The 25,164-nt window shown below is 47.0% G+C and overlaps 1 protein-coding gene across 1 annotated transcript in view; it reads left to right on the forward strand.

Annotated features, from left to right (window-relative positions):
• LOC134982205 (probable D-lactate dehydrogenase, mitochondrial) overlaps positions 1–25,164 on the forward strand; it is a gene marked incomplete at its 3' end in the record, with an annotated part of 169,614 nt that overhangs the window by 133,000 nt on the left and 11,450 nt on the right. The gene's annotated exons all lie outside the window — the stretch shown is intronic.

The following is a 25,164-nucleotide window of genomic DNA, read 5'->3' on the forward strand; positions in this document are numbered from 1 at the left end:
TCATGTATCATCGTGCCGTACGTGTTTTAAATCAAGCTTCGAGGTATTGCGAAGTATACATTTGAATTCCTTCTTATCCCGTATTAAGGGTCTGTGGATGGGCTGTCAAACTTTACCGAGCTCTTTTCGGCTTTTGGTTGCAACAAAATGGGGGAGCACATTTTAGTTGATGATACATGAATGGGGGGATATGTGAGTGCTGATATTTGTGTCTATATTCCCTATCGACTATGTGTGTTATTACCTGAAGGTTGTAGAGATGAAGATAAAGAACAATTATGGTAAATACAGTCATAAACTATGTGAGTCTAATATACATTTGCCGATTTGAGGTCTTGTCTTGTGTCTTGTCTTGTCTCGATGTACATGTTGACTGTAGTCTCCCGATGCTTTTGCTATAAATGGTGTGCAAAAAGCTTTTTCAATGTCCATAGACTTACAAAAAAGTGTTGGGCTAGCGTCAAATTTAAAGTACTAGGGACATGGGGGGTCTATGGCATAGTCCATCAGTTGTCTGTGTAAAAGGTTGTCAAATTCTTCTTCCAAGCGGATGTCTTTGTACCTTGGAGAAAAACAAAGGAGAAACGGGTGAAAGAAACGGACCGTGGAATCACATTTTCATCACAACATTGTCTCTATCGTTGGGTCATAAACCAAATCAGTCGTTGTTATTACAGTATCTTCACTTCTTAAACTCATCACTCGGGCGCTACGTTTACACTTTGTTAAAACCCGAACGCATCTAAATATCAGACCGACCAATATGATGACACCCAGAATACACAAAAGAAATTTCCCTACATCCATGATAATTCCTTGAGTCCATTCTCCTAAACCAGAGAACCAATTTCGTGGGTTCAACCATGACACCCAACTGGTCAGCTCATTACCCACAGCGGCAAGGGTGAGATTGTGTTTCCTTCGGAACTCCCATTTTAATTGCAAAATGTCATCCATCTTTTGGTCTATGACCTCGGCCGGGTCCTCTGTGCTGTTTGTAATATATGTGCAGCACTTTATTCCATACTGAGTCGCTAGGGTAACACAATACCCGCCTGTCACAGCTGTGAGATAATTGAGAATCATCCTATGCTGAACCAGTTCTGTTTTATAAGCTTGGAGCTCCCTTCCGGTATACCTGAATGTGTCATCATACATTTCAGTGATATTGTCTAATAAATTTGCAAGAGCAGATATATATTTATAATTTATCACTCCTCTGGCGGTACGAGTGATATCTAACGCGATTAGGAATTGAATCCCGGTGGATTCATTGATCAGGTCAGAGGCCGGATGCTCTGTTCTTTCTATTAGGTGCCGTTTAACGATGTGTTCGTAATGAGTGTGAGTATAAGGAGCTTGGGCACTGCGGTGAATATCCTTCATTTTAGTGTGGGATACGGTCATTACCTCAGGCAGTACTTTTCCAATATAACATAACCCTTCTGAGTTTGGGGCAAGCCACTTATACGCCTTCCTCCCGCATATGAAATATGCATCATCGGGGAGAACATATGGGACGGAGTAGGACATTACCATATTACACATTTTCCATATGAAATCTCCTAACCCTAATTCTCCCATCTGTTTAGTACACGTATCAGTTTGTACGATATGTGCACAGTATCCTGGTGATACTTCTCCAACTCTCATGATCCTACTTCCTAGGGTATACCTATATCGGAAATATTTCCCACTACCGGCTATGTGGCGTATAAGTTCTGTATCTGTAGGCATTCTATCGGCTCTGTATGAAAAGGTCATGGTTTGGTTATTCCATGACACTTCCCAATTTCCCGGCTTTCGGGGATTGGAAATGTTAAAACATACTAGGGATCTATCCACATGATATTGGTGGAGCTTCAAACTAGGAGGACTGGAGATATTAAACCTCCTGTCCACCGGCCTCCCACCACTTAGCTCAAGTACCTCCCCTATAGTTAAAGGGAAGGGCACTAATCCTGATTTGCTATGGCCTTGAGGTACTTGAGAGCATACCCAACAATCTGTCTGATTTAACACTTTACCCACTAAGGAGTGATAGTCACTCAATGGATGCCGGTCCATGTGGATATTAAAACTGGATTGGCATTTCTTGATACACCCATCCTCAACTACACTGTCACAGAGTCTACAGATACAGTTCTCTTCAGCTAACAATCCTTCACAATTTCTTCTATTGTCAATGCTACCAGATCGTTTTCTGATACTCTCCTTTACTCGGTGATTATGTTGTTCTTGGAAATCTACGCCTCCATCTCTGTCATCAGAACCCATTCCAGAACCTCTCTCGACCTCCATGGTACTCTCGCCGGAACAGACTGCTCTGGTCAACATCATGGTCAACAGGAAAATCCGGATCACAGTCTCTTGGGGCAAGTCCATCTTATAGGAGGAAATGGAGAAGAATGAACAGGGGGAAAGAAACAATTGAGGGAGATGGGATGGGAAGTGGAGAAAAACAATAAAAGGGAACAGGGAATCGACAACTGCCTCCGATCTTATTATTCTCAATGCTCAGGTGCCGTCTCAGTCCTCCTGAAACAGACACTCCAGTGATACAACTTCCTCTACCGTCTGTTCCTTATCACGGGACCTCTCTGGATCAGCAACCTTCTTACAATGAGACGAATGAACCCAAGTCTCTCTCTCGGCAACCTTCAATGCTGTCGTGCTAATCAATAAGACTTGGTATGGTCCTTCCCATCTGTCAATAAGGCAACCTGAGCGTAGAAAATTCCGTATCATTACATAATCCCCAGGTTCAATGTCATGACAATTACTATCTGGCAGATCAGGAATCACTAACTTCAAATTATCATTCTGGTTCTTTAGCTGTTTACTCATCTTAACCAAATACTTTACAGTCACTTCATTGTTACACTTCAAATCATCCTGAGGGTTAATCATGACATGCGGTTGTCGACCAAACAGAATTTCAAAAGGGGACAGATTAAGAGGGGACCTGGGAGTGGTTCTGATGCTGTATAATACAAGGGGCAAAGCTTCTGGCCATGTCAATCCTGTTTCCGCCATAACTTTGCTCAATTTATTTTTAATAGTGCTGTTCACTCTTTCTACTTTCGCACTCGCCTGGGGGCGGTACGGAGTGTGCAGCTTACTATCAATTCCCATCAACTTACACATTCCTTGAAAGACATCACCTGTAAAATGGGTACCCCTATCACTTTCAATTATTCTAGGGATACCGTATCTACACACAAATTCCTGTACAATTTTCTTAGCAGTAAACATTGCGGTATTTGTGGCCGCAGGAAATGCTTCGACCCAATTTGAAAACACATCTATACAAACTAGTACGTACTTCAAATTTCGACAAGGGGGTAATTGTATGAAATCAATCTGTATTACCTGAAAAGGACCGCCTGTAGGTGGGATATGAGATGGTTCTGTTGGTATTGCCTTTCCGATATTCTTCCTCAAGCAGGTGAGGCATGACATTGCTCTCTTTCCCGCATGGGAAGAAAATCCTGGGGCGCACCAATATGCTCTTACTAACTTGCACATCCCTTCCTTGCCTAGATGAGTCAGCCCATGTGCTGCTTCAGCCAAACTTGGAAGGTATGCTCTGGGTGCCACTGGTTTACCCTGTCCATCTGTCCAGAGTCCTGAGGACTCCTGGCCATATCCCTTTGCCCTCCAAACTGCCTTTTCCTGTGTGGAACACAAATTTTGCATTTCACACAATTTCTGTGTGTTGACTGTATTAAATACCATCAGTTGTGTGGTGTCTGTCTGTCTGGGGGTACCAGCTGCTAACTTAGCAGCCTCGTCTGCTCGGCTGTTACCAAGTGATACTGGGTCTTGGCTATATGTATGTGCTTTACACTTGATAACAGCCACTCTGTCGGGTTCCTGTATCGCTGTTAGAAGCCTTTTGATGTGAGCTGCATGCGCTACCGGTGTACCAGCTGCCGTCATGAAATTTCTGAGGCGCCATAGGGCTCCGAAATCATGGACTACCCCGAAGGCGTATCTAGAATCGGTGTAGATATTGGCTGACTTGCCCTTAGCCAATTCACATGCTCTGGTCAGGGCAACCAGTTCAGCAACCTGGGCTGAGTGAGGTGGGCCTAGTGGTTCTGCTTCTATGGTGCCTTGGTCATCTACGACTGCGTATCCAGTACACAAGTCTCCCGAGTCCGTCTGTCTGTGACAACTACCATCAGTGTAGAAAGTAAGATCTACATCTTCCAGTGGGTTGTCACTGATGTCAGGCCTTGCCGTAAAATTTTGGGTCAAATACTCCATACAATCATGCATGTCATCTCCTGTATTAAATCCTCCTTCCCCATCACTCTCATCCTCCACCCTTTGTGCCTGTCCAGGCACACCTGGGAGATACGTTGCAGGATTTAATGCACTGCATCTCTTTATGGTGATGTTTACGGGGGCCATTAATGCCAATTCCCATCTTGTAAACCGCGCTGATGAGACGTGCCTGGTTTGGGCAGAATTCAGCAGGGCTGACACTGCATGCGGTGTATGGATTGTGAGGTTGTGTCCTAGCACTACATCTTCGCTTTTTGTAACTAGCAATGCTACCGCTGCAACACTTCGCAAGCATGTGGGGAGGGATCGCGCTACCGTATCTAGCTGAGCGCTGTAGTATGCTACCGGCCTGCTGGCATCACCGTGCTTTTGGGTTAGGACGCCTGCCGCGCAACCAGCACTTTCTGTTTCGTACAGCTCAAAGGGTTTCCCATAGTCTGGCATACCTAATGCTGGTGCCTGCGTTAGGCACTGTTTAAGTCTCTCAAATGCCACCTCGGATTCGTCTGTATGCGAAATCCGATCAGGTTTGTTTGATGAGACCATCTCCTGCAAAGGTAATGCTAGAATGGAAAAACCTGGGATCCAGTTACGGCAATACCCACACATTCCTAAAAATGTTCTGATCTGTTGCTGGGTTTGTGACAGAGTCATGTCTCGAATTGCTTGAATTCTATCAGCGGTCAGGTGTCTCAGTCCTTGTGTCAGACAGTGTCCCAAATATTTTACTTTAGTCTGGCATAATTGCAACTTGTCTTTGGAAACCTTGTGTCCTGTGTCTGAAAGATGAAACAGGAGCTGTTTCGTATCTTTCAGGGACGCTTCCAGTGAATCTGAACATAGTAGTAAATCATCCACATATTGGATCAATACTGATCCACTCTCTGGTTGGAAAGACTGTAAACAATCATGCAAAGCCTGTGAAAATATACTTGGGCTGTCTATGAAACCTTGTGGTAATCGAGTCCATGTATATTGGACTCCTCTGTATGTGAATGCAAACAAATATTGGCTGTCAGGGTGCAGAGGTACAGAGAAGAAGGCGGAGCAGAGGTCAATAACAGTGAAAAATTTTGCAGTGGGAGGGATTTGCATAAGGATGACAGCTGGATTCGGCACTACGGGGAACTGACTCAACTATTTTATTAATCCCCCTTAGATCCTGCACTAGCCTGTAACCCCTCCCCCCACTCTTTTTCACAGGGAAGATGGGACTATTGGCAGTGCTGGATGTTCTTACCAGAATGCCCTGTTGTAGCAAGCGCTCTATTACGGGGTATACTCCTAACTCCACCTCTGGCTTCAGAGGGTATTGTGGGATTTTTGGAGCTATCCTACCATCTTTTACTTGTACAACTACTGGGGCTACGTTTGCCATTAATCCAGTGTCCTGTCCATCTTTAGTCCAAAGTGACTCTGGTATTTGGGATGTCATTTCTTCTACCTGGGATGAACTCCTATTTATCATAACGGTCTGTGACATTAATTTTGATGGGGAGTCTAGCATGTCTCGCACTTCCTGAGCGTGATTCTCAGGTATGTCTAAGAATACACCTTCAGGAGTACAATAAATGACCCACCCCATTTTACACAATAAATCTCTTCCAGGAGATTAGTCGGTGCCGATGCAGCCAGCAAAAAGGAATGCTTGGTATGCAAAGGCCCTATTGTAATCTCTGCTGGTTTGCTAACAGGGTAGTGTTGTACTACTCCCGTTACTCCCATGGCTGGAATTGTTTTACCAGTGGTTCTCATGCCCACTGTCGAATTTATCACTGATTTGGCCGCCCCCGTATCTACAAGGAATTTTAATGATTTACCAGCTACATCAATTGTGATCTCGGGTTCACTTCCAAGACTTGCAATCAATTTCACTGGCTGCAGATTACAGGTGTGGCCACACCCCTATTGGGTATGGTGACCTCCCTGAATCGCGCTGGCAGCAATTACTTGTGGTGGGGGTAGATGGGAGCTATCAGAGATTTGCCAGTCTCTTCTTGGGGGATACCTTTTTGTTTCCCCTGCATGTGGCTCATAGCTCCACCCTTTCGGTCCTTGATCCCAATGTCTCGTGTCAGGTCGTTGTCTAGGGGATTGATATGAATTTTGCCTTTGTTTTGTTTTACAATCACGTGCTATGTGTCCCTCTCTGTGGCTGTATTTAGGTTAGGGGGAGATCTTTAATGCTTGCTGTACCACCCCCCAACCCCCCCCTCCCCTGGATTCTTTAACCGTGTCACCCCCCATGTTCTGTCACTAAGTCACCCCCCCGTGTTGTTACCGTGTCACCTCCCGTGTTCTGTCGCCGTGTCCTGTCACCCCCATGTTCTGTCACTGTGACCCCCCCCCCACGTTCTGTTACTGTGTCACCCCCGTGTTCTGCCAGAGTCAGCCCCCCCATGTTCTGTCACGGTGTCATCCCCCCCCCCCCCCGTGTTCTGTCACTGTGTCACCCTTGTGTTCTGTCACTAAGTCACCCCACTGTGTTGTTACCGTGTCACCTCCCATGTTCTGTCACTGTGTCACCCCCCGTGTTCTGTCACTGTGTCACCCCCCCCCCCGTGTTCTGTCACTGTCACCCCCCCCGTGTTCTGTCACTGTGCCACCCCCCCCGTGTTCTGTCACTGTGTCACCCCCCCCGTGTTCTGTCACTGTCACCCCCCCCGTGTTCTGTCACTGTGTCAACCCCCCCGTGTTCTGTCACTGTGTCAACCCCCCCGTGTTCTGTCACTGTGTCACCCCCCCCCCCCCCGTGTTCTGTCACTGTCACCCCCCCATGTTCTGTCACTGTGTCAAACCCCCCCCGTGTTCTGTCACTGTGTCACCCCCCCCGTGTTCTGTCACTGTGTCACCCCCCCCGTGTTCTGTCACTGTGTCACCCCCCCCGTGTTCTGTCACTGTGTCACCCCCCCATGTTCTGTCACTGTCACCCCCCCCGTGTTCTGTCACTGTCACCCCCCCCCCGTGTTCTGTCACTGTGTCACACACCCCCGTGTTCTGTCACTGTGTCATACCCTGTGTTCCATCACCGTGTCCCACCCCAGCGTTCTGTCACTGTGTCACCCCCCCCCCCGTGTTCTGTCACTGTGTCACCCCCCCCCGTGTTCTGTCACTGTGTCACTCCCCCCCCCGTGTTCTGTCACTGTGTCACTCCCCCCCCCCGTGTTCTGTCACTGTGTCACCCCCCCCCCCCCGTGTTCTGTCACTGTGTCACCCCCCCCCCCGTGTTCTGTCACTGTCACACACCCCCGTGTTCTGTCACTGTGTCATACCCTGTGTTCCATCACCGTGTCCCACCCCCGCGTTCTGTCACTGTGTCACCCCACCCCCGTGTTCTGTCACTGTGTCACACCTTTCCCCAGGGGCCATAAGACACTGGATAATTTGCTTGCTGTGCAATGATTATCCCAAATAAAATGTTAATGTGTAAAAAGGGGACTCTACCTGCTGTAATGTGTGACAGGGGCTCTACCTGGAGTAATGTGTGTAAGTGGTGCTACTGTGTGGCGTAATTTGAATAATGGAGACTATTGTGCAGCCTAAAATGAATCTGTATTATTTTTTGGCCACACCCCTTCCCCATGAAGCCACGTCCCTATATTCTTGGCACATGGGGAGCTGATATTTTGTGTGCGGCCCTCGAAAACTGACAGGAAAGTGTCAAGTGGCCCCTCAGCTGAAATAATTGCCCACCCCTGCTCTAGAGTGAGGTGCTATGCTTGTCCTGTGGGAGTAGATTTGGAGTATGCTGATCTTTATCCTTCTTTCCATATAGAGTATGATTCTATTAATTAATTAACTTGATGTCACTATTTTCTGCTATAAGGGCCTGGGAGGCACTGGTGGTGGTGGTGTGGGTATGATCTGATACCTTTAGTCCAGAGGTTCCCAAACTGTGTGCCGTGGCTCCCTGGGGTGCCTTGGGACACTTGCAGGGGTGCCCTGGGTTGGTGGTCCAGGACCAATTCAAATTATTCATGGTCAATATAATAGGCAAAATCAGTGCTGGTGGCTGCCAGTCATAACATATGGGGCCAAACAGAAGCAAATCTTGTCCCTCAGCACACAACTGACCCTAAGGATGACCTATAAACCCGATCTACTTAATGTAATATTTCTTTCTACAGTTCTCAATAAGACATTTTTGGCCTAGGGGTGCCGTGAAAAAAATTCTGATATTCTAGGGCACCGTGATTCAAAAAAGTTTGGAAACCACTGCTTTAGTCTGATTTTATACATATTGTATATATCTTTTTGATCATGTAGATGCTCTGAATTGCCAGTCTTGATAAAGGTACTATAATAGGACCGAAACGTCGAATGTTAAAGGCAACGTTATTGAACCTGATTAACCTGAATAAACTGTTTGACACATCAAGATCTTCAAAGTGATTGATTTCTGCGAGAGTGCACCCACCACACGGGTGGTAGATGCGGTATATTTGTGACCTGACAAGGTCATTGGGAGCACCCGCCTATTTATCTCTATGAACTGATGAGAGTGCAGGATATTCTGTGGAGATATATATATATATATATATATATATATATATATATATATATATATGTGTATATATATATATATATATATATATATATCTCCTATATATTTGGCTACATCTGTGACTCTGTGCCTGGCCGTAACGCTGGGTGGAGTCACAGCGGTGGGCGGAGTCAGTAAGTCTCTGCTCCTGCTGCCTGTCCATCTCTCTCTCTCTCCCCTCCCCCCACCCATCAGCAGCTCTGACTCCCCGGCCGCGGCGCCGGGCCAACAACAACGGCTGATGCCGCCCCCGGCATACACATTAGGAGGGACGGGTGGCGCAGGAGAAGGCTTTCATAGCCCTCCCTGCCCTGCATACACAGACCCGCCGCCTCCTCCGCACACATCCAGCTGTCCGCTTTCCTGCTGTGACAGGAGGTGAGTGCTGCAGTGACGTCATCTCCTGCAGCACTCGCCTCCTGTCACAGAGAAGAGCCGCCACACACTCCAGTCTCCGGGGGCTGCCAGCATCTACATGCTAGCTGGAAACACCCCCGGAGCGAGAAAGAACATACCCGCGAGGCCACGCCCCCTTTTCATTAGGCCACGCCCCTTTCATCCACCGCGCAGCACGAGCAGGGGAGGAATGTGTGTAATAGTAGCACAGACTGCCTCTGAACACTGTACTGTTTACCAGCCTGCAGCAGCCGCCCACAGCCCCAACGGTGAGTCCCTCCGGCCATCCTACCCACTGATTCTATGTGTGGTCACCACTTTGCAAATGTCTCCGCTAATGGTGTCCACCCTCTCCACTACTCCCCCCCCCCCCCCCCCCCCCCCCTCTCTCTCTCTTCATCAGCTTCCTCACTGGGGACCCTCCCTGCCGACCCGCGTCTCTAAATCCCCTCCCTACCCCCCCTCGTCTCTTTATCCCCTCCTTACCCCCCCACGTCTCTCTATCCCCTCCCTACCGCCCCGCGTCTCTATATCCCCTCCCTACCGCCCCGCGTCTCTCTATTCCCTCCCAGCCGCCCGCCTCTCTGTATCCCCTCCCTACTGATAAAGCTAAATATTTATCTTACTTAAAACCCTTTAAGAGGCCTAAGAACACTGTACGCTATTGACGTCTGGAGTACCGTAAGGGTACGCACGTTGCGTAACAATCGCTTAGCCGTAGTCAAGACGCTCACGCGTTACGTTCGCTCACGGCCAAGAGATCACAGGCAGGCCCGCTATTGGCTGCCGACTAACGTTATGGTTCGCTATAGCGTAGCGGACGCTCGGGACCACGAGGAGATCACCAGCGGCGCAGACGCTCACAATGTTAAACCTTTACATGTAAACCATGAACAATGTATTATACAGAAAAACCTTAGTGTAATGGTGGGGTGTAGATGCAACACAATGTAACCTTATTAACTTAAAGCTGTTCGAGCGTCTCCGACACTCTGAGAATACTTAACACTATAAGAAATACACAAATACCAGGCTTAGGGTCTAACGCCTTATATGAATGTTATACTTGCAAAAGAATAATACAATACAAGTCATACACTACCAATATAACATAGACTAACTAACCAGATAACTACACAGGAAATACAATACAATACAAGTACGTTTAAGGGAAAATGAGAGAAAGAGGAGAAGAGAGAGAGAGAGAGATATGGCCCACAATACCAATAAAGACAATATGATTGCGGAGAAAACTTACGCACAAGGGAAACAATCGCATGCGCCTCTGGATATCCAGCTCCTGATTATCAGCAATGAGAACCGTTGAAGAGTGAGAGCTGGATATGATCGGCTTGTCTATTTATGCCCCACACACAATACAATTCAATGGTCCCTACAATCTCATTGTTCATTGGACACAGGAATTCGTCTTCGCATTATAACAAAAGGTCATAGGTTGATTCATACAGGTGGGCTGTGACTATTTCCAACTGCTCAGGTGGGTGGGAAACTAGGTTTCCCGCCGCATGGATAAGTAAGTGCAAATAATAGTAAAAGTACATAAACGTCTTATGTCCATAACTATTCGCACGAGCGATTAATCTGCTTCAAACCAACACCGGAATATTGCTAATTAAATACTCTTCCGATGGATACTAAACACCACTGTATAATCCTTGTCTGACCCTTCGTATCAAACAAAGAGGGATCTCTCTGTCTATGAACATGCTACCTTAACTAAACTTTCAGATTCTATCAAAGGGACCATAATCTACAAAATACATTATATAGTTAAAATATGTTACGAACGAGTCGCCCGCCAGACGCACATAAACTTTACCGTAAATGCGCACACTGTGCGCCCGCGGGTGCACGCAACAGCGAGTATGCGCACGCACGGCAGGGCTCATGAACGTGCAACAGGCACTCGCATGAGGTGCAAATATGGCAGTGTGTAGCGTGATATTTTTCTGACTTTGACAGTCCACCCTTTGGCAGTCAACAATAACTGCCACTTCCTAAAACATTTCAAAAAGAGAAAAATATATGTCAAGTGTAAATACATTTCTATGATTGGGTAGGGGAGGAGAGGAGAAGGTAGGAAAAGGGTATGACCTATTGAGATAGCAGAAGCATGTGTGTATGAATCCATGTTTGGGGGGGGTTCATGTATCATCGTGCCGTACGTGTTTTAAATCAAGCTTCGAGGTGTTGCGAAGTATACATTCGAATTCCTTCTTATCCCGTGGTACGGGTCTGTGGATGGGCTGTCAAACTTTACCGAGCTCTTTTTGGCTGTGGTTGTAACAAAATGGGGGAGCACATTTTAGTTGATGATACATGAATGGGGGAATATGTGATTGCTGATATCTGTGCGGGTATTCCCTATCGACTATGTGTGTAATTACCTGAAGGTTGTAGAGATGAAGATAAGACACAATTATGGTAAATGCAGTGGTATTCTATGTCAGGTTAATGAACATTTGTCGGTTGACGTCTTGTTCGGTGTCTGTTGAATGCAGTCTTCTTTGGGCTTTTGCCAAAAGGTGTGGGCAAAAAGCTTTGTCAATGTCCATAGACTTACAAAAGTGTTGGGCTAGCGTAATTTTAAAATTTCTAGGGAAACTGGGGGTCTATGGCATAGTTCATCAAATATCTGTGTATAAGGTTGTCAAAACTTCTTCTTTAATCCATCAGTTGTCTGTATACAGGGTCATCAAATTCCTCGTCAAAAGTGGGTCTTTTTACCTTGGAAAAACCGGAAAAACAGGTGAAAGAAACGGACCGTATAATCGCATTTTCATCACATCATTGTTTCTACAGTTGGGTCATAAATCAAATCCATTGGAATTACAATTTCCTCACTCCTTAGACTCATTACCCTGGTACTACGTTTGCACTTCATTAAAGCCTGACCGCATCTAAATATCAAGCCAATCGTTATGACAACACCTAAGATACATAGGAGAAACTTCCCTACATCCATTATGACTCCTTGAGCCCATTCTCCTAAACCAGAGAACCAATTTCGCGGGTTCAACCATGACACCCAACCAGTCAGCTCATTACCCACAGCAGCAAGGGTGAGATTGTGTCTCCTGCGAAATTCCCACTTTAATTGGAGAATATCGTCCATCTTTTGGTCTATGACCTCGACCGGATCCTCGGTACTATTCGTTATATATGTGCAGCATTTCACGCCGTACTGCGTTGCCACTGTGACACAATATCCACCTGTCACTGCCGTGAGATAATTGAGAACCATTCTATGCTGAACCAGTTCTGTTTTATAAGCTTGAAGCTCTCTTCCAGTATACCTAAAAGTGTCATCATACATTTCTGTGATATTGTCTAACAAATTTGCGAGCGCAGATATGTATTTATAATTCAACACTCCTCTGGCGGTGCGAGTGATGTCTAACGCGAGTAGAACCTGAATCCCGGTGGATTCATGGATCATGTCAGAGGCCGGATGCTCTGTTCTTTCTATCAGGTGCCGTTTAACTACGTGCTCGTAATGGGTGTGAGTATAAGGAGCTTGGGCACTGCGGTGAATATCTTTCATTTTAGTATGTGATACAGTCATTACCTCAGGCAGTACTTTTCCAATATAACACAATCCTTCAGAGTTTGGGGCAAGCCACTTATACGCCTTCCTCCCGCATATGAAATATGCATCATCGGGGAGAACATATGGGACGGAGTAGGACATAACCATATTACACATCTTCCATGTGAAATCTCCTAACCCTAATTCTCCCATCTGTCTGGTACACGTATCAGTTTGTACGATGTGTGCACAGTATCCTGGTGATACCTCTCCAACTCTCGTAATCCTACTTCCTAGGGTATACCTATACCGGAAAGATTTTTCTCTACTGGCTATGTGGCGTATAAGCTCTGTATCTGTCGGCATTCTATCTGCTCTATATGAAAAGGTCATGGTTTGGTTACTCCATGACACTTCCCAATTTCCCGGCTTTCGGGGATTGGAAATGTTAAAACATATTAGGGATCTATCCACATGATATTGGTGGAGCTTCAAACTAGGAGGACTGGAGATATTAAACCTCCTGTCCACCAGTCTCCCACCCTTTAGCTCAAGTACCTCCCCTATCGTTAAAGGAAATGGTACTAGTCCTGATTTGCTATGACCTTGAGGTACTTGAGAGCATACCCAACAATCTGTTTGATTTAACACACTACCCACTAGGGAGTGATAGTCACTCAAGGGGTGCCGGTCCATGTGGATATTAAAACTGGATTGGCATTTCTTGATGCACCCATCCTCAACTACATTGTCACAGAGCCTACAGATACAGTTTTCTTCAGCTAACAATCCTTCACAATTCCTTCTATTGTCAATGCTATCGGATCGTTTTCTGATACTCGCCTTTACTTGTTGGTTAAGTTGTTCTTGGAAAACTACGCCTCCATCTTTGTCATCAGAACCCATTCCAGAACCTTTCTCGACCTCCATGGTACTCTCGCCTGAACAGACTGCTCTGGTCAACATCATGGTCAACAGGAAAATCCGGATCACAGTCTCTTGGGGAAAGTCCATCTTATAGGAGGAAACGAAGAAGAATGAGAAGGGGGAAAAAAAAAAGTTGAGGGAGAGGGGATGGGAAGTGGAGAAAAACAATAAAAGGGAACAGGGAATCGACAACTGCTTTTGATCTTGTGATTTTCAATGCTCGGGTGCCGCCTCAGTCCTCCTGGAACAGACACTCCAGTGATACAACTTCCTCTACCGTCTGTTCCTTATCACGGGACCTCTCTGGATCAGCAACCTTCTTACAATGGGGCGAATGAACCCAAGTCTCTCTCTCGGCCACCTTCAATGCTGTCGTGCTAATCAATAAGACTTGGTATGGTCCTTCCCATCTGTCAATAAGGCAACCTGAGCGTAGAAAATTCCGTATCATTACATAATCCCCAGGTTCAATGTCATGACAATTACTATCTGGTAAATCAGGAATCACCAACTTCAAATTATCATTTTGATTCCTTAGCTGTTTACTCATGTTAATCAAGTATTTTACAGTCACTTCATTGTTACACTTCAAATCATCCTGAGGGTTAATCATAACATGCGGTTGTCGACCAAACAAGATTTCAAAGGGAGACAGATTAAGAGGGGACCTGGGAGTGGTTCTGATGCTGTATAGTACAATGGGTAAAGCTTCTGGCCATGTCAATCCTGTCTCTGCCATAACTTTGCTCAGTTTATTTTTAATAGTGCTGTTCACTCTTTCCACCTTCGCACTCGCCTGTGGACGGTACGGAGTGTGCAGCTTCCCATCAACTTACACATTCCTTGGAAGACATCACCTGTAAAATGGGTACCCCTATCACTTTCAATTATTCTAGGGATACCATATCTACACACAAATTCCTGCACAATTTTCTTAGCAGTGAACATAGCGGTATTTGTGGCCGCAGGAAATGCTTCGACCCAATTTGAGAACACATCTATACAAACAAGTACATATTTCAAATTTCGACAAGGGGGTAATTGTATAAAGTCAATCTGTATTACCTGGAAAGGGCCGCCTGTAGGTGGGATATGCGATGGTTCTGTTGGTATTGCCTTTCCGATATTCTTTCTCAAACAGGTAAGGCATGACATTGCTCTTTTACCTGCATGAGATGAAAATCCTGGGGCGCACCAATATGCTCTTACCAACTTACACATTCCCTCCTTGCCCAGATGAGTCGGCCCGTGTGCTGCCTCAGCTAAACATGGAAGATATGCTCTGGGGGCCACTGGTTTACCCTGTCCATCTGTCCAGAGTCCTGAGGACTCCTGGCCATATCCTTTTGCCTTCCAGACTGCCTTTTCCTGTGTGGAACACAAATTTTGCATCTCACACAACTTCTGTGTGTTGATGGTATTGAATACCATCAATTGTGTGGTGTCTGTCTGTGTGGGGGTACCGGCTGCTAACTTAGCAGCTTCATCTGCTCGGCTGTTACCAAGTGATACTGGGTCCTGGCTATATGTGTGTGCTTTACACTTGATAACAGCCACTCTGTCGGGTTCCTGTATCGCTGTTAGAAGCCTTTTGATGTGAGCTGCATGCGCTACCAGTGTACCAGCTGCCGTCATGAAATTTCTGAGGCGCCATAGGGCTCCGAAATCATGGACTACCCCGAATGCGTATCTAGAGTCGGTGTAGATATTGGCTGATTTGCCCTTAGCCAATTCACATGCTCTGGTTAGGGCGACCAGTTCAGCAACCTGGGCTGAGTGAGGTGGGCCTAGCGGTTCTGCTTCTATGGTGCCTTGGTCATCTACGACTGCGTATCCAGTACACAAGTCTCCCGAGTCCGACTGTCTGTGACAACTACCATCCGTGTAGAAGGTAAGATCTACATCTTCCAGTGGGTTGTCACTGATGTCAGGCCTTGCGGTAAAATTTTGGGTCAAATATTCCATACAATCATGTGTGTCCTCCTTTGTATTAAATCCTCCTTCCCCACCACTCTCATCCTCCACCCTTTGTGCCTGTCCAGGTACACCTGGGAGATAAGTTGCAGGATTTAATGCACTGCATCTCCTTATGGTGATGTTTACGGGGGCCATTAGTGCCAATTCCCATCTTGTAAACCGCGCTGATGAGACGTGTCTGGTTTGGGCAGAATTTAGCAAGGCTGACACTGCATGTGGTGTATGAATTGTGAGGTTGTGACCTAGCACTACATCTTCGCTTTTCGTTACTAGCAATGCTATCGCAGCAACGCTTCAAGCATGTGGGGAGGGATCGCGCTACCGTATCTAGCTGAGCGCTGTAGTAAGCTACCGGCCTGCTGGCATCACCGTGCTTTTGGGTTAGGACGCCTGCCGCGCAACCAGCACTTTCTGTTCCGTACAGCTCAAAGGGTTTCCCATAGTCTGGCATACCTAATGCTGGTGCCTGCGTTAGGCACTGTTTAAGTCTCTCAAATGCCATCTCGGATTCGTCTGTATGCGAAATCCGATCAGGTTTGTTTGACGAGACCATCTCCTGCAAAGGTAATGCTAGAATGGAAAACCCTGGGATCCAGTTACGGCAATACCCCCACATTCCTAAAAACGTTCTGATCTGTTGCTGGGTTTGTGGCAGAGTCATGTCTCTAATTGCTTGAATTCTATCAGCGGTCAGGTGTCTCAGTCCTTGTGTTAGACAGTGTCCCAAATATTTTACTTTAGTTTGGCATAATTGCAACTTGTCTTTGGAAACCTTGTGTCCTGTGTCTGAAAGATGAAACAGGAGCTGTTTCGTATCTTTCAGGGACGCTTCCAATGAATCTGAACACAGTAGTAAATCATCCACATACTGTATCAATACTGATCCACTCTCTGGTTGGAAAGACTGTAAACAATCATGCAAAGCCTGGGAAAATATGCTTGGACTGTCTATGAAACCTTGTGGTAATCGAGTCCATGTGTATTGGACTCCTCTGTATGTAAATGCAAACAAATATTGGCTGTCAGGGTGCAGAGGTACCGAAAAGAAATCGGAGCAGAGGTCAATAACAGTGAAAAATTTCGCAGTGGGAGGGATTTGCATAAGGATGACAGCTGGATTTGGCACTACGGGGAACTGACTCTCAACTATTTTGTTAATCCCCCTTAGATCCTGCACTAGCCTGTAACCCCTCCCCCCACTCTTTTTAACAGGGAAGATGGGACTATTGGCTGTGCTGGATGTTCTTACCAGAATGCCCTGTTGTAGCAAGCGCTCTATTACTGGGTATACTCCTAACTCCACCTCTGGCTTCAGAGGGTATTGTGGGATTTTTGGAGCTATCCTACCATCTTTTACTTGCACAACTACTGGAGCTACGTTTGCCATTAATCCAGTGTCTTGTCCATCTTTTGTCCACAGTGACTCTGGTATTTGGGATGTCATTTCTTCTACTTGGGATGGAGTCCTATTTGTCATAATGGTATGTGACATTAATTTTGATGGGGAGTCTAACATGTCTCGCACTTCCTGAGCGTGATTCTCAGGTATGTCCAAGAATACACCTTCAGGAGTACAATAAATGACGCACCCCATTTTACACAATAAGTCTCTTCCCAGGAGATTTGTCGGTGCCGATGCAGCCAGCAAAAAGGAATGCTTGGTATGTAAAGGCCCTATTGTAATCTCGGCTGGTTTGCTAACAGGGTAATGCTGGACTACTCCCGTTACTCCCATGGCTGGAATTGTCTTACCAGTGGTTCTCATGCCCACTGTCGAATTTATCACTGATTTGGCCGCCCCCGTATCTACAAGAAAGTTTAATGATTTACCAGCTACATTAATTGCAATTTCGGGTTCACTTCCAAGACTTGCAATCAATTTTACTGGCTGCAGATTACAGGTATGGCCACACCCCTATTGGGTATGGTGACCTCCCTGAATCCCGCTGGCAGCAACTACTTGTGAAGGGGTTAAATGGGAACTACCAGAGGCTTGCCAGTCTCTGTTCGGGGGGTATCTTTTTGTTTCCCCTGCATGTGGCTCATAACTCCGTTTCTGCGGACCCTGCTCCCAATGTCGTGTGTCGTGTCGTTGTCTAGGGGGTTGATAAGACTTTTGTATGTTTCTCGATTTACAGTCTCGTGCAAAGTGTCCCTCTCTATGACAGGAATAACAGGTTACCACATTCGACTTACCCACAGGGTTTGGTGATTTATACAAAGGCTGCCTTGTGGGGTCAGGGCCTGTATACTTACGGCCATTAACTTATCACCTTGTAATTCCCTGTGTCTGGTGATATTCCGATCGTGATCCACAGCTGCCTCTCTCAAAGTAGCCACCGACAGACCTCGCCAACATGGTTGCGTGGTCTGTACCCTTGTCTTTAATGCCTCTTTTAAACCATCCATTAGTACAGATACTGCTACTTCTCGATGGTTTATGTTTGTTTTAATGTCCTCTATGCCTGTGTATTTTGCCATATCTAGTAATGCCCTGTAAAAATATTCTGCAGCAGTTTCTGACTCTTTTTGTTTAATGGAGAAAATCTTGTTCCATTTAACTACAGCTGGAAAATACTCCTTTAACTGTAAACTTATCCTTTTTACATTGTCTTTGTTGTACACATCTGTAAGAGGTACATCCTGATCCAATCCACAGTCAGCTAAAAATTGAGCCGAGTCGACATTGGAGGGTAAACAAGCCCTCAGCAATACCTGCCAGTCTTTGTTATTGGGCTCTAAAGTGTTCCCTAGGTCTCTGATGTATTTCTGGCTAGCAACTAAGTCTTTCCTAGGGTCAGGGAATTCAGACACTATGGTTCTTAATTCCATTCGGGAAAATGGGCTGTACATGGCAATGTTCCTAACAGGAGTGACTCCTGACGTGTCAGTTTTCCCATTTGGCACTGCTATTACCCTAACAGGATTTAGTATAGCAACATCATTCTGTGTAGATTCTACAGCCTGTGGTGAAATGGTTTCAGCATAGTGTATGGTGCCGTACTTACCCGTAGATACGACCTCACCTGTCCCTCCGCTAGGGGCCTTTGTTACTAATCTTAAGGGTTGGGCCGTGCCTACTATTGTTTCTGATATGGTGGCTGCTAGAGAGAGCGTCGATATTGTTGCCGATTCGTCCTCTTGATCACACTCCTGGGGAAAGTTCAAAACAGGGTACAACTTGCACGGGTTAATACTTGCATTGGTTAACTTATTAACATTTACACAGTTGCTAAGTGTTTGTTTGTTACACCCTAATGCGTCATTCTCCGCAACCAATTTCTCTCCTGATATGTATGGTGGCGGCGGGGCCGTGGCTATCAGTTTCCTGATAGGATTAGATCCCGCCGCCTGAGCCAATCCTCTCTGTATTTCACCCTCCTGTTGCCATAACTGCAAATAATCATAATGTTTGATTCGTCTCTTTGTTGATTTAATGAGACATATCCTCCTCCTTAGATTTTGTAACACTTCTGGGCTAAAGCTGCCTACTCTTGGGAACTTCTCCCCGTCATGTACCGTCATTCTCTCCCATTCATCACATAAAACCTCTGTGTGTGAACCGTATTTTTCACACATTACGTACCTTGCCGACCCGATTGGTCGGTTTACTGAATCAACCCGAACCGAGGTTGATCGCCCCCTACCTGAACAATTGGCCCCCATACCTGTAGGTGTTGCTTTCACCACCTCTGACCTTCAATCAGGGTCTTCAGCGAACCCTTACAAAAACCAAAATGTTCAAGATAGGCTGACGGTGGCGGTTTACCGAGTACCCCACTCACTCGCCCACGCCGACCAATACGACCTACACAACTGCCCTAGTGCTGGCGTACTCGACCCAGGGCCCCTATGAACCTTTGTTTACTGGAACATGTGAGTGTGATCCGCAGAGCATTAACCCTTTCCAGTAACTGTTGGTTGTTGGATAATTCCTGAGTGACCAGCGAACTTCCCTTTAGAAAATAAAAAATTACACAAATCACGTCAGAATGTACAAATAGTGTTTATGACCCGTTTCGTACACAAATGGTACTGGTCAGATTAACTAATGCACACAATTACGTGCGGTACAATCAGTCTGCACATAAGCAACTAATCTTATGTGCAGAGTGACCAGTGGAATCGAAAATTGCGGCTGCGAATTCCTTCAGCATGAGCTTTAATGGCCTATATGGGTTCTGCACCAACCCCCTGGGTTGTGCTCTTTAATTTTTATAGCGGACTTCCTTGTCTGCTGTACCTGGACCTCCTGGTCAATTCCGGACCTCCTGGTCTGTGCTACAATAGACCTCCTGGTCTGCTATACTCTAATGCTCAGATTTTTATGTTTAACAAGGGATGCCTCCCTTGCCACCATGCACGTCACTTACATGTATGTACCCTGCGAGAACTCGACTTCTTGTGGTTCAACCTCAAAAAATTGTATAAACTTATATATGCAAACACTCACTCACCACATGTACACTTTTGTTTCTATTTCTATTTCTGCGCAGAAATTTTCTTTCCTTTAGACCAGATGTGTTGTAAATTTGGAGAAGGATCTGTTAGTCTAAATTTCGGACACTAAAATAGATTTGCGCTATTTATCGCGTTGCCACCTTTTCGCCTGTTACAATAACACTAGCGTGTGATTTGAGTTACGTGGGCGTACCCGGACGCTCCGTTGCGTAATATACGCTGCGTGCGTCGGCCTTTGAGTTGCGTACGCGAGTCTCACCCTTTGTTAGAGACACGTGTACACAAAGCAAATATCCACCGTAACACAATTTTACACGTTTATCAATGTAGATGATCCTCGATCATCTACCGAACACCACACCAATCTCTCCTTGTATCTTTAGGTAGAGCTGCGTGCGTGCTTTGCAATTTATCCCTTAATGTATTACTTTTATACTTTAACTATGAAATAGCGACAAATCTCTCTTAGCACGTTTATCAATTATAAAATGGCAAACAGGAGAGTGATATATGAAAATCACGAATAAAAAGAAATGCAGATATGCGTATGTACGTACGCAAGACAGAAAATAAAGTTTTAAAAGACACTAGCGTTTTGTTCTTACCTCCTGTTCCGGATTCCCTCAGCACCCTTTACTAAGCGAAGCAGACGCTTATCCAGACAGCACTACGAGGAATATGATCTCCCGCCCTTTGCTGATGGATAATGTCTGCTGAAATTACCTAGTATAGATATGTGAAGGACGGACGAGCCGCCAATTGCTAAAGCTAAATATTTATCTTACTTAAAACCCTTTAAGAGGCCTAAGAACACTGTACGCTATTGACGTCTGGAGTACCGTAAGGGTACGCACGTTGCGTAACAATCGCTTAGCCGTAGTCGAGACGCTCACGCGTTACGTTCGCTCACGGCCAAGAGATCACAGGCAGGCCCGCTATTGGCTGCCGACTAACGTTATGGTTCGCTATAGCGTAGCGGACGCTCGGGACCACGAGGAGATCACCAGCGGCGCAGACGCTCACAATGTTAAACCTTTACATGTAAACCATGAGCAATGTATTATACAGAAAAACCTTAGTGTAATGGTGGGGTGTAGATGCAACACAATGTAACCTTATTAACTTAAAGCTGTTCGAGCGTCTCCGACACTCTGAGAATACTTAACACTATAAGAAATACACAAATACCGGGCTTAGGGTCTAACGCCTTATATGAATGTTATACTTGCAAAAGAATAATACAATACAAGTCATACACTACCAATATAACATAGACTAACTAACCAGATAACTACACAGGAAATACAATACAATACAAGTACGTTTAAGGGAAAATGAGAGGAAGAGAGAGAGAGAGAGAGAGAGAGAGAGAGAGAAATATGGCCCACAATACCAATAAAGACAATATGATTGCGGAGAAAACTTACGCACAAGGGAAACAATCGCATGCGCCTCTGGACATCCAGCTCCCGATTATCAGCAATGAGAACCGTTGAAGAGTGAGAGCTGGATATGATCGGCTTGTCTATTTATGCCCCACACACAATACAATTCAATGGTCCCTACAATCTCATTGTTCATTGGACACAGGAATTCGTCTTCGCATTATAACAAAAGGTCATAGGTTGATTCATACAGGTGGGCTGTGACTATTTCCAACTGCTCAGGTGGGTGGGAAACTAGGTTTCCCGCCGCATGGATAAGTAAGTGCAAATAATAGTAAAAGTACATAAACTTCTTATGTCCATAACTATTCGCACGAGCGATTAATCTGCTTCAAACCAACACCGGAATATTGCTAATTAAATACTCTTCCGATGGATACTAAACACCACTGTATAATCCTTGTCTGACCCTTCGTATCAAACAAAGAGGGATCTCTCTGTCTATGAACATGCTACCTTAACTAAACTTTCAGATTCTATCAAAGGGACCATAATCTACAAAATACATTATATAGTTAAAATATGTTACGAACGAGTCGCCCGCCAGACGCACATAAACTTTACCGTAAATGCGCACACTGTGCGCCCGCGGGTGCACGCAACAGCGAGTATGCGCACGCACGGCAGGGCTCATGAACGTGCAACAGGCACTCGCATGAGGTGCAAATATGGCAGTGTGTAGCGTGATATTTTTCTGACTTTGACACTACCGCCCCGCGTCTCTCTATCCCCTCCCAGCCGCCCGCCTCTCTGTATCTTCCTGCTGCCCCGCGTCTCTGTATCCCCTCCCTAACACCCTGCATCTCTGTATCCCCTCCCTACCGCCCCAAATCTCTCTATCCCCTCTCTACCGCCACGCGTCTCTGTATCTCCTCCCTACCGCCCGCGTCTGTCTGTATTCCCTCCTCCCTACGCCTCTGAATCCCCACCCTACCACCCCGCGTCTCTCTAACCCCTCCCTACCGCCCGCGTCTCTCTATCCCCTCCCTACTGCCCACGTCTCTCTATCCCCTCCCTACCGCCCGCGTCTCTCTATCCCCTCCCTGCCACCCTGCGTCTCTATCCCCTCCCTACCGCCCCGCGTCTCTCTATCCCCTCCCTACCGCCCACGTCTCTCTATCCCCTCCCTACCGCCCTGCGTCTCTCTATCCCCTCCCTGCCGCCCTACGTCTCTCTATCCCCTCCCTGCCACCCTGCGTGTCTCTATCCCCTCCCAGCCGCCCCGCCTCTCTGTATCCTCTACCTGCTGCCCCGCGTCTCTGTATCCCCTCCCCAACACCCTGCATCTCTGTATCCCCTCCCTACCGCCCCGCGTCTCTCTATCCCCTCCCTACCGCCCTGCGTCTCTCTATCCCCTCCCTACCGTCCCACGTCTCTGTATCCCCTCCTCCCTACGCCTCTGTATCCCCTCCCTACCACCCCGCTTCTCTCTATCCCCTCCCTACCGCCCTGCGTCTCTCTATCCCCTCCCTGCCGCCCTGCGTCTCTCTATCCCCTCCCTACCGCCCTGCGTCTGTGTGCCCTCCCTGCCGCCCTGCGTCTCTCTATCCCCTCCCTACCGCCCTGCGTCTGTGTGCCCTCCCTACCGCCCTGCGTCTCTGTATCCCCTCCCTACCGCTCTGCGTCTCACTTTCCCCTCCCTACCGCCCTGTCTCTCTGTATCCCCTCCCTACCGCTCTGCGTCTCTGTATCCCCTCCCTACCGCCCTGCGTCTCAGTATCCCCTCCCTACCGCTCTGCGTCTCTGTATCCCCTCCCTACCGCTCTGTGTCTCTATATCCCCTCCCTACCGCCCTGTGTCTCTGTATCCCCTCCCTACCGCTCTGCGTTTCTGTATCACCTCCCTACCGCTCTGCATCTCTGTATCCCCTCCCTACCGCTCTGCATCTCTGTATCCCCTCCCTACCGCTCTGCGTCTCTGTATCCCCTCCCTACCGCTCTGCGTCTCTGTATCCCCTCCCTACCGCTCTGCGTCTCTGTATCCCCTCCCTACGGCCCTGCGTTTCTGTATCCCCTCCCTACCGCCTCGCGTCTCTGGATCCCCTCCCTACCGCCCTGTATCCCATACACGGTCCATACCACTGGCTCCTTGATACCTCCCTGACAAACCCTCACCAGGAGTACAGGAGCCATAACCCCCTGCGGTGCCCCCCATAGTTACCGGTATATCGGTGATGCTCCGCTCTGCCGCCTCCTCCCTATCCCTCACACAGCAAGCGCAGGGCGCAAGCCCAGCACCGAGCACATGACCGCGCTGTCCATGCCCATTGGCCCTGGTACCAGCTCCACCCATCGCCCCCTCCTCCTACTGCACCTGAGGGGGGCGCGCACATAGCGCATGCAGAGGGGACTGGTGCACCTGCGGCCGCATGGAGACCTTGCGTGCGCAACATGTCCGTGTTGCTACACCTGAAGGATGGTACGGTGTAGAGAGAGGACACAGCTGCCCCTGCTCCGCATTGTACCAGCACTTCCCTCTGTGTCTAATGACACCATTTACCTCTTCATGCGGGTATGTCTATATCACATACATCCTTATCCGTGTCCTATATATTGTTACAAATAAAATGACATAGGTATAGGTCCCGCACCCCCTCCGCCCCACACCTGCATCCACCTCCCAGTCCACTCGCAGCATCTACATACTCCCTGCCTCATCCGCGGTCCCCCCCGCACCCGCTACATTCTGTACATCGTGCTCTGCAGGCACTGTTCACGCCGTCGCAAGGGGCTACGCCTACTTCACCATTGGAAGCACTTTCGTCGTGCAATATTTAACCACTAACAAACCTAGGAATGCAGGTAATACTCATACAAATATTGAACCTAGGCAAGGCGTGCAGGGGTTAAGGGGGCGTAGCCCCTTTCGACGGTGTGAAGAGCGCCCGTAGGGCGCGATGAAGCACCTAGTGTGTGTGTGTAATATATATATATATATATATATATATATATATATATATATATATATATATATATATATATAGTGATGGAAGCACTGGTATATTTGTTCCAGGTTTCTGGCCCATGCAACCCCGGGAAATGTCTTTTGCTAAACAGCCTTGACGCGAGTTTGGGCTTTTAGTAAATGCCGGATATGGGTCCTGGGGTGTGGATGGGAGATGGAAGAGAGGGCTCCATCCACCATGCCCACTCCGGGTCTTTAGGCCTTCATCCTGAGAGCAGGCTAATTAGGGCATACACCTGTAGGTGGCTGATATAAGCTCTGTCAGAGCTTGGCTCATAGCTCACTACATGAGTACGCTTGTTGGGAGAGACTGGTTTGCTGTCTGTAAGTACTGTGCATATGCCTGTGTTTTTGGTAGGGGCATAAGGTCCACTCTGAGAGAGGGAATCTATTATGTTCAGTTAGCATTTAGTTTTATGTTTTGTTTTATACTGCACAATAAAAAAACTAGCCACGGCTAGATTGCACAAAAACTCTGGACTGGTGTGCCATTTTCCTAGCTGCTCTGTGTAAAGGACTTACGGGCCCATTTATCAAACAATATTTGCAGCTATGTCCCTGAAACCACTCGTATGTAACCTGCAATGTAAGGGGGGCTTGCAGCAGGC

Source organism: Pseudophryne corroboree, assembly GCF_028390025.1.
Source record: "Pseudophryne corroboree isolate aPseCor3 chromosome 11 unlocalized genomic scaffold, aPseCor3.hap2 SUPER_11_unloc_7, whole genome shotgun sequence".
In the NCBI taxonomy this organism is placed as follows: Eukaryota; Metazoa; Chordata; class Amphibia; order Anura; family Myobatrachidae; genus Pseudophryne; species Pseudophryne corroboree.